At 38.7% G+C, this 9,726-nt stretch overlaps 2 protein-coding genes across 4 annotated transcripts in view; one reads left to right on the plus strand and one right to left on the minus strand.

The window, feature by feature from the left end:
* The window catches only part of LOC149142149 (uncharacterized), a 382,428-nt gene that overhangs the window by 14,885 nt on the left and 357,817 nt on the right, over positions 1-9,726 (minus strand). The window lies entirely within an intron of this gene.
* LOC149142150 (uncharacterized) overlaps positions 6,480-9,726 on the plus strand; it is a 43,548-nt gene continuing 40,301 nt past the window's right edge. Inside the window, exon 1 of the mRNA XM_089448055.1 lies at positions 6,480-7,175. The gene's annotated coding sequence lies outside the window, so the exon portion shown is untranslated. The remainder of the gene's footprint in view (positions 7,176-9,726) is intronic.

A 9,726-nucleotide genomic window follows, 5' to 3' on the forward strand; every position in this document is an offset into this window, starting at 1 on the left:
CAAGAGGCTGGGTACCTCGAGGATCCTACCCCTCATCCCCTATAGTCCGCTTGACTACAGCTCGATGTCTCCCCACTTTCGCTCAAGTGGTGTGTGTGCACTCATGGCACAGTGATCGTCTGTCAAAACTTCCTTCTCTACTCGTTTTTGCGCTGTCTTAGTCTCGGAAGACTCTCCCTTACTCTTCTTCCTCGAACACTGGGTTGCATAATGACCCAGCTCCCCACAGTGGAAGCACTTGATCTTGGAGAGATCTTTCTTCTTCCGCTTTTCCTGCTTTCCCTCAGATGCTAGGGCCACGTCTTCCTCCTCCTACTTGACTTTGATCCCCTTGCTGTTGCTACCCATCTTCAACTGCCGTCTGATCTCTTGCTGGTGAAGAGATGCCCACTTCTCGTCCCAAGGTTGAAGTGTCCCTCCGCCTGGTATACTCTGGAAAAATACTTCCCAATCTTCTGAGACAGCATTCAAGGTTGTCCTTACCATTAGCTCCTGATCTGGTGTCGCCCCTATAGCATTCAACTGATCTCGGATCTCATTCAGTCCTCCGAGGAAGGTGTCAATCAATTCTCCCTTCTTCATCTGATACGACCTCAACGGATTCTCAAGTAGCATTCTTCTCTGCACAGAAGTTGTTGGTACAGCTTCTTGAGAGCCTCCCACATCTCAAATACTGTTTCCTTCTCGGCTATGTGTGGTACTACATGATCCTTGATCCCATCAAGGATAATGCTCTTGGCCCTCGCCATCACCTCCTCGTACCTGTCATTATCATTGGGGTCGACTGGGATAGCTATTACCTTCAAGGCGAAGTTCTTGACACGATTCCTCTCAAGTACAGATAATATTTTGGCCATCCAGACTGCGAAGTTCAATGCTCCGTCCAGTTTATCCTAGTCTCTTACTCCGTGTAGTGCCATGATGCTCCTCTACATCCCTCCTGGAAGTTCTTTGTTCGACTCCTCTGAGTCTCTACTTCCCGTCTAGAAGTTCTCTTCTGGACTCCCTCTGAGTCCTAATTTCCCTCCTGGAAATCCTTCTGTTGCTGTCGAGATGCCCCCTACTCTAATCGTCTTGTGCAATCGCACCACTGATCCGGGTTCCTCAGCTAGAAACCCTCGATAGCAACTGCTTTGGCCTTGCTCTGTCAGGTACTATTCTGACTACAGTACCTCACCAGCTCTACTCTGCAATATTCCCACAGCCTTCTAAACCCCAGCAACCTGAAGGTGAGAGCTCGTAGGCTCTGCGCAATCCCCACACCGCAACCCGACCTCCTCATCCAACTGCATCAGCCCTCCCAGCTATTGCGTGGCTCTGCATTAGGCTTCTCTTGCCTTCCTTCACCTCTGCGCTGCCTCTCCCTGACTCACCCTTGATGATGCAGGCACTGCGTCACCCTTGTTGCTGCTCTGCTAGAAACAGCTTTTGTCACCCCGATACAGTTATTTTCTGCTGCTATTGCTCCGCTTCGGTTGATGTCTTAGTCCTCCTGTGATCTGCAATCACGCTCTGATACCATGTTGAAGTTTCTAAGTTTAATTAGTTAGAAACCCTCCATGCACTATATCTGATTTATTCCTACCTACTTGTTATTTTCCTTAACAAGTTATTTACAATGTAAATACTGAAAATAAATACTAGTGCATGCTCAACATATTGCAGATCAGCAAATAAAAAAAATAGAAACAAACACACCATATGACACCATTATTTTTGGACTAATGTCCCCGGAAAAACCCAATGTGGGAAAACTGTTGCAGCTATCTGAGGGTTTTCTTATTAAGCAATATCAGAGTACAATCTGGGTGCCGAAACTAGCCTACCCAACAAAGAATTTCCTTGGCAGTAATACGCTCAGTTTCTGACAAATTTCCTAGCTGAAACCCTGAATAATCCTTCCGGCAGCTACTCAGCACCAATCTACCCCAGAAACCCCAGCGTTAGCCTCTCTCTAGACTGCGTTAGCCCCTCTCTGCCTCATGCTGACCCTGCGTCACCCCGGATGGCTCTACGTCAGCCTTGGGAGACCCTACGTCAGCCCTGGGAGACCCTGTGTCATCCCTGGGAGACCCTGCGTCAGCCCTCTGGCCCTCTGCGTGAACAACGCAAGCCTCTCTGAGGCTCTGCGCAGCTACCGACTGCCTCTGCGTGAGCCCTAGCTGGCTCTGTGTCACTCTCCTTAGCTACTGCACTGCTCTCCCGGCACTATCTCTGCCTCTCTACCTCTTTGTACTCAAATGCCCCTCAGCTGCATCTCCTGATCACTAATTCTATCTCTCTTAGCAAACTCTGCTCTAAAGAATAGAATGACTAATCACTCTGGTGTTTTTTCCAAGTGACCCTCAAGCCTCCTCTTATACTTTCCTGTTGACATATCAACGACCGAGATTAAGTCCCTAATCAACGGTTAAGATTAGATCTGGCTTGATCCATGTCTTTTAGACCATTCTAACACAGATTCATATTAATACACATTAATATTTTATTTTCCCTAAGTTTAGACTTAGGGACTTCATTAAAAATATTAATTATTTTCATATCTCCTGATCTGCTTAGAATCTGCCCAAACCCTTTCTGGGTATTGGAGATCTCATGTGGCCCAACCTCTCCACCAAATTTTGTGGCTAGAGAGCATCCGATGCTACCCAAATCAACATTCTGAGCCAACGAGTACCAGACAAAGAGGCAGCGGTAGCATCAAAGAGACAACATAGAGGCCTACATAGCCCAGAGAAGGGGCTCACGCAGAGCTGACATAGGCCAAGAGGGTTCTTGCAGTGGCAGTGCGAGATAACCGAGGGAAGTTCGAGATTTTGCTGGGAGTTCAACGTTCTGATCTGGGAGGGCTAAAGTCGAAGCTTCTGAGGGCAAATCAGCAGAGAAGTGAGCAGTCTCCGAGAGGCAAGACGCTGGCCCACACAGAGCAGATTGTGTTGGGGTTTTCGCAGTACTTGCCGCAGTCGGCCATTTAGTGGATCAGTTGAGACTTGGAGAACGAGGTAAACCCTCGTATATATTTCTTGTTGTTGTAATATCTCTGAAAGGTTAGCCGATGCGAGAAGCAACTTGTTGTACTCAAATTCTGCTTGCTTAATAATACAAACCCTCTATATGTTGCACCGGTTTTCCCGAATTGAATTTTCCGAGAACGATTGTCCAAAAATAACGATGTCCCTTGTGTATTTGTCTCGTTATATTTCAGTTCATGATTTGTATATATGTGTAGTCTGCAATAATGGTTTCATCGATGTTTATGTAATTGCATAAACTTGTTGAATGTAAAAACAAGTAGGAGATGATAAACTAGTGATTGCAGTATGATTTTTGATGTGTAGATTCAGAAATTTCCACAGTTAGATGATGCTTGGTGGGAGAGGGTAAATCTACTTATTCAGATCATGGACCCTATCATTTCTTTGCTTCGATTTGTAGATACACACCAACCCATCCTAGCAGAGGTTTATGAGGGATGGGATTCCATGATTGAGTTTGTGAGGAGCATTATTTTACAAAGAGAGTGCCCCGAGTATGAGACATCATCAGAGACCTTCTTCATCACCATACAGAATATTCTTGTCAACAAATGGGACAAGAATTGCACACCTTTACATTATTTGTCTCACTCATTGAACCCAAAATACTACAGCCATGAGTGGTTGAATGGTGGACCTTCCCGCAAATTCCCTCCTCACATGGATGGGGAAATTTCACAGGGGAGGAAAGTTGCAATGAGGCGGATTTTTCAAGATAGAGAATCTCTTGATGAGGTGGAGGATGCCTTTGAAGAGTTTTCCGCTAGCATTGGTCGATTTGCAGGATATTATGTGATTAGAGATAGGGGGCTAAGAAGCCCTATTCTTGGTGGGCAACTCATGAGGCAACAAGCCCTCCTCTACAGTAGTTAGCCATGAGGCTCCTTTCTCAGGTGACTTCATCCTCTTGTTGCAAGAGGAATTGGAGCACATATGGGAATTTGTTTATCGGCTTAGGGAAAAAAGCGCGCTTTTTTGAAAAAAGCGCGATTTAATCGCGCTTTTACCAACAGGTGTGCATAGATAAATACTGCGGTTTTGGGTTGTCTTCTATTTATCCTTGAAACTATTAGGGTGCAAAATTTGTTTGTTAATACCTTTCCCTTGGGATATTGTATCTATATCGATCTCGATTCATTTTTCCAGACCAAAGAACTTAATTAGATAATTCTGAACTGTACGAAAAATGACTGCATTTGGACCATACTATGTTCATGGTGTTTCTGGCATAGTTTGAAAAAGACTCGCATATTGCAGTGTAGCTAAGTATCCCTTCTACAATTCCATCATACAATATTTAGTTCTTGGTCTTTCTTGCCAGGGACTAAAGATGCTGGTGAATTGAAAATCAGTTTCCTTCACCAGACAGTGAATCCTGTCAACCCCTAGCATCATTTTACACTGGGTAATATCACCTTTTATATTTACAAATTTGAAGTCAGTTGGCTTATTGACTGTTCAACAATAATTTGGTAACATGAAAATTGGGGTCTATTTGGACGTAACAATATTGTTTCCATCTTTAAATGTATGGTAATTGCTTTATCAATTAACATGAAAACTGAATGCTATAACAATGCTATATTTGAGCTTGTGATCACAGTAAGTGTTTGTTAAGCCCTAGACAAAGCCCTATGTAAAGCAAAAAATAGTAAGTTATTTCTACTGTTATGTTAGTGTGGTCAACTAGACCCTTTAATTGTAATTTTACCATTTATCACCCATAGATATACTAAGTAGCCTCAGTTTAGGATCATCTCCACCTGTCTTGTGCATTGGTTCATTGTAAGAGGAGATTTCCCCTTTGAGGTGGATTGTTATTCATTGAATTTTTATCATTTTTGAGGCATTTGTTTCATGACATTTGATATTGGAGAGTATGATTCTAGGGTTTTGCTCATTCAATCCTATGTAAAGCAAAAAATAGTAAGTTATTTCTACTGTTATGTTAGTGTGGTCAACTAGACCCTTTAATTGTAATTTTACCATTTATCAACCATAGATATACTAAGTAGCCTCAGTTTAGGATCATCTCCACCTGTCTTGTGCATTGGTTCATTGTAAGAGGAGATTTCCCCCTTGAGGTGGATTGTTATTCATTGAATTTTTATCATTTTTGAGGCATTTGTTTCATGAAATTTGATATTGGAGAGTATGATTCTAGGGTTTTGCTCATTCAATCAAGACATCCTGGCATTTTCACTTTTAACTTTTTTCTGGGAAGGTTCGTACATTGAAATTTGGAGAGTAGGGTGACATATCAAAGTACAATTGGTCAAAAGTTCAAGTTCTGAATTTTTATGGTGGATTCAACTAGAGGTTTTGTTCTACCTGCTTAAATTATCCGACAAACTAAAGCAAAAATCAGAGTCTTCAATCCAACCATAATCACAAGAATTGACCATCGCTTAGTATCAGCCCTCCAGTATCATGATCTGTCATATAAATTATTCTTAACAGCGCTTGCTAAGAGGAATAATTCAAATTGTATTTAAACAGGTTCAATGAACAAGTTAGGACACTGTTTGCCAAATGCTTTTACCATTGTTCCAGTGTTACTCAGCCTCCGTAGATGATCTTAAATCAACGGTTTTAAATGCATTGACTTTTCCACAACTCCTTTGTCATTCCCACACTAAATCGTATCCATTCCTTGATCGATCTGACGGTACCAGGCCAATCTGGAAACACTCACCTTTACGATTGACTCAACTGTGGAAATGATTGGGAGCTGAATACTGTGCTAGGGTTCCTCTCTGTACATCGATTCGAGTTGAAATGAGTTCTAAAACTGGAGGCACCCCTTGTTATGAATATCCCCTCCTTCCTAACTGTGATTCTATCACTCAACACAGAGATCAATGATCAGTATCCACTAACCACTGGAACATGTAATTACCCAGATTACGATGGATGCTCTGTAGCGTTCACTTTCAGGATCACTGTGACTGAAACTCGTTCAACGCTAAAGGGTTCTGTTGCATTTTGCACTTTCCTCACACAGATATACACCAACATCGCAAGCATTAAATTTATTCTTACCTTTTGTCAATGTTATTAGAACAGAGTTGCAATAAACAATCACAGAGAGGGATTCAATCTAAACTATTCAAAATGAATAGATTTGCACCATACACTCATAGAAGGAATCACGAAATATATATATATATATATATAGATATATATATGACCTACTAATTATTAGGGATCTCTAAATAGTTCAAATCAATCTCTAACTAATCCTCAATGATTCAGAAGTTTGTTTTGACCATAACAGCCATTCTTACAACCGTACATCTCATCATTCACTTATTAATTAAATTGACTATCTAGAACAAATTGAAAACAAGTTTTTGAATGACGCCCCTGCATCATGTTATATTTTCAAAGATATAGCCTATAGAAGATAGGGCTTGTAACTAATCCTAAAATTAGTTTGAAACGAGTTATCTTGGAATCTTAGTTATAACTCTTTTTCTGTGAAGTTTTAAATTATGAAATTTTGTACAGATTGAAAAGAAATATCATTGTACAGGTGGTAGAAATTTCAAGTTTTGGTTTTCTATACTTTCGAAGATATAGTCTATTGAAGATAGGGTTTGTGGATGCCAAAATGCTCTCTGCGTTTTGTGTGTATTGAACTCTAGCTGAAGGGTTCCACTGAAAATTGTAATGGGCACGTAAGTCTCTGTGTTTTTGTATTTTATTAAATACAGTGGAAAGGGAACTGGGTTTGTGCTATATGATTGGTTTAATATTGCTCTATGATTGAGTAGTACTCAAATCAAACCTGGAAATGAACCTCTGAAACTGAATGTTGGCATTCAAATATGAATTAGACTTGTTCAAAATAATGAGCGGAGATCAGCATGGAATAGTTGCATTCTAAATCAATTGGTGAAAGCATTATGATGAGAGATTGACCTCTTTGGAGGAATCGCCTTTGGGAGTCATGTTGAATGGTATGTTGTATTTGACAGACTTATGGCTCTTGGTGTTGATTTGGTAAGGCGTTGAAAAGGGATTTGATTCCTTTCTGAAAGGAAATTCATTCCAGCCCAATTGTTAATGAGAGAATATGGTAAACTCTATGTGGAATTCTTGTATGAGGCGTGAGTCGCTACTGGAAGTGCGTTAAAGGTGAGTAGTTATTTGCTCCATCTGTTTCTGGGAAAAAATCAAGTTTCAAGCGTTGAGTGAACCCCAAAGTGAATAGTTTTAAACCAGGGAAAATATTGTGCCAAATCATTATTGTGTGCAAGCTTGAGCACTCAGGTCTACTTTATTTTGGGGAAACGGATTACACTGTTGTGTAAATGAAAAATGATTCTCTGGGGATAGAACATTTGCTTATTTTGGTTCTTTATGAAACTTGGAATTGGATGTAATGTATATGCCTAATTGGAAGACCGGTTGTGAATGGATAGATAAGTTTCAGATGTAAGTGCAGATCCAAAAACTTAATGGCACGATGAGATATTCATAGTTGCAGGAAATTTAATTTTCTGTAGTTTACACAGTCGAAAGGGAGTTTTGAGTGAATGGATAATTGCTGTTTGCATTGACAGCCTACTAACAATTTTGTATGCATCACTATGTGGCCTGATAGACCTGCGAATTGATGAAGTTTGAGGTGGAATTTCTGCTAATGGCTGTTGATTTTGCTGTTCTTCATGTTCTTCTCCTTGTTGTTCCTCACTTTCATTTTGCTGCAATGGCTGCTCATTATCTCTTGATCTGTCTTCTGGTAATGGTGGTTGGTTTTCCTGTTATTTTAGAATTTCAACAAACCTTTTCTCCTCCACATTTTTGTCATTTATTTTAAACATTTGTTTTTCATTAAAAATAACATCCCTGCTTCTAATAACTCTCTTTTTCAAAGATTCCAATAATCAGTAACGTAACTCATTATCAACATATGCTAAGAAAATGCATTTTAATGACTTTTCATCCAACTTGGATGTGAGAATTATTCTAAGAGTATAAGTAAATGGTAGAAACAACTACGAATGATATTAATATTAGTTTTAACACTAACAATAATATTGTAGTAATATAATGATTATAATAAATACCAATAATTATATAACTAATATTATTAAATACTATAAATTACATCCAATATTAACAAAAAACCTTACATTTAAGTTGCATTGAAACGGATATGGGAACAGATACGAATACGGGGTTTTGAAACAGATACAACAAATTTTCAAAAACTCTGGATATGATACGACAAGGAAACACACACACACACACACACACTTATATCAGACAAAATAAAAGTTTCATATTACCATCCATCTTTTAGAATCTAGATTCTTTATTTAAAAATACATAATCATCATCATGAATTCAACATAAACAACTCATCATCATCAATTCATCAATTGTCATCATAATCAATGATTATTATAACATTCAACATATCATCAAGTTTCTATTTCAAATTTCAATCATCAATATCATCACCAAAATTAATGGTGCACACTACATAGTACAAAATACAAAATGAACTTATCACTAGTACTCTACTATCATATCACCTATGTTGCCAGGAAACGTGGGTGCGGGGACGGGGACAGGGACGGGCGCGGACGGGGACAACATTTTTGGAAACAGGGTGCGTGGGTTCGTCGGGTAATATAATAATATTAAATTTTAATAATTAAATTTTGGGTTCGTCGGGTAATATAATAATATTAAATTTTAATAATTAAATTTTATAAATTATAAATTTATAATTTATAATTAATAATATATATGAAATTTGAATTTGTATATTTTTTCAACTTTAAATTTTAAACAAGAAAACTTGAATGATAATCATTTAAACATGCATATTATTAATTAATATTTCATATATATATAATTAATAATATATATGAAATATATTAAAGCTGAAAAAATATAATTAATAATATATATGAAATTTGAATTTGTATATTTTTTCCAAACCCATTCTAATAATGCATAAATGGACCTGCTTACCATTTTCATCTGATGGCAGTCTGGCACATGCCTTCAGAATAATAGTGAAGATCACCTGGTTTGGATTTATGCCAAACCAAAGCATTCTGCCACAAATTGGAAAGCATCCATGCAACAGTTGTGGTCAGCATATCTTGCTGTCATTGAGTTCCACGAAACCGCATACCACGCAAGCATCCTATCAAATACAGTTTTGTAGGTCAAACTTGTTCCCTAACTCTATATTGCCATATTAACATTGCAGGCATCATTGTTTGTCTGATCACACTGCTATAATGTCCATCCTTTTCCATGCTTCCAATTTCTCTTCCTATGCTTATCTTTCATTTTATTTTCCAAATCCAACAGAATTTCAGACCTTTCTCAATTGTTATGTTACCTGTTTGACCCTCAAACACAAGTCCCCAGTATTAGCTACCATAAAAAAGAGTGAAGATATTAACTATTGTTTTATACAGACAAGCATAACATCTGTTGCTTGATGCAATTAACTTATTCAATTTAGAGCTGCACCATATTTTCATCCAAAAATGAAACACATGAAATCAGTACAAAGTCAATTATACAGCTTGCTGGCAAGCGTCTTTTGTCAAGCCAACATATGGAATAATACATTACAGCTACAAACTATAATTCTTGTGTGCATCTCTCTATGTCCATTAATGTCTGTTCTCTCTATGTCCATTAATGTCTGTCTGTG

Source organism: Pinus tabuliformis, chromosome X (genome assembly GCF_031772625.1).
Source record: "Pinus tabuliformis cultivar Carrire ecotype Pingquan chromosome X, CPIR1, whole genome shotgun sequence".
In the NCBI taxonomy this organism is placed as follows: Eukaryota; Viridiplantae; Streptophyta; class Pinopsida; order Pinales; family Pinaceae; genus Pinus; species Pinus tabuliformis.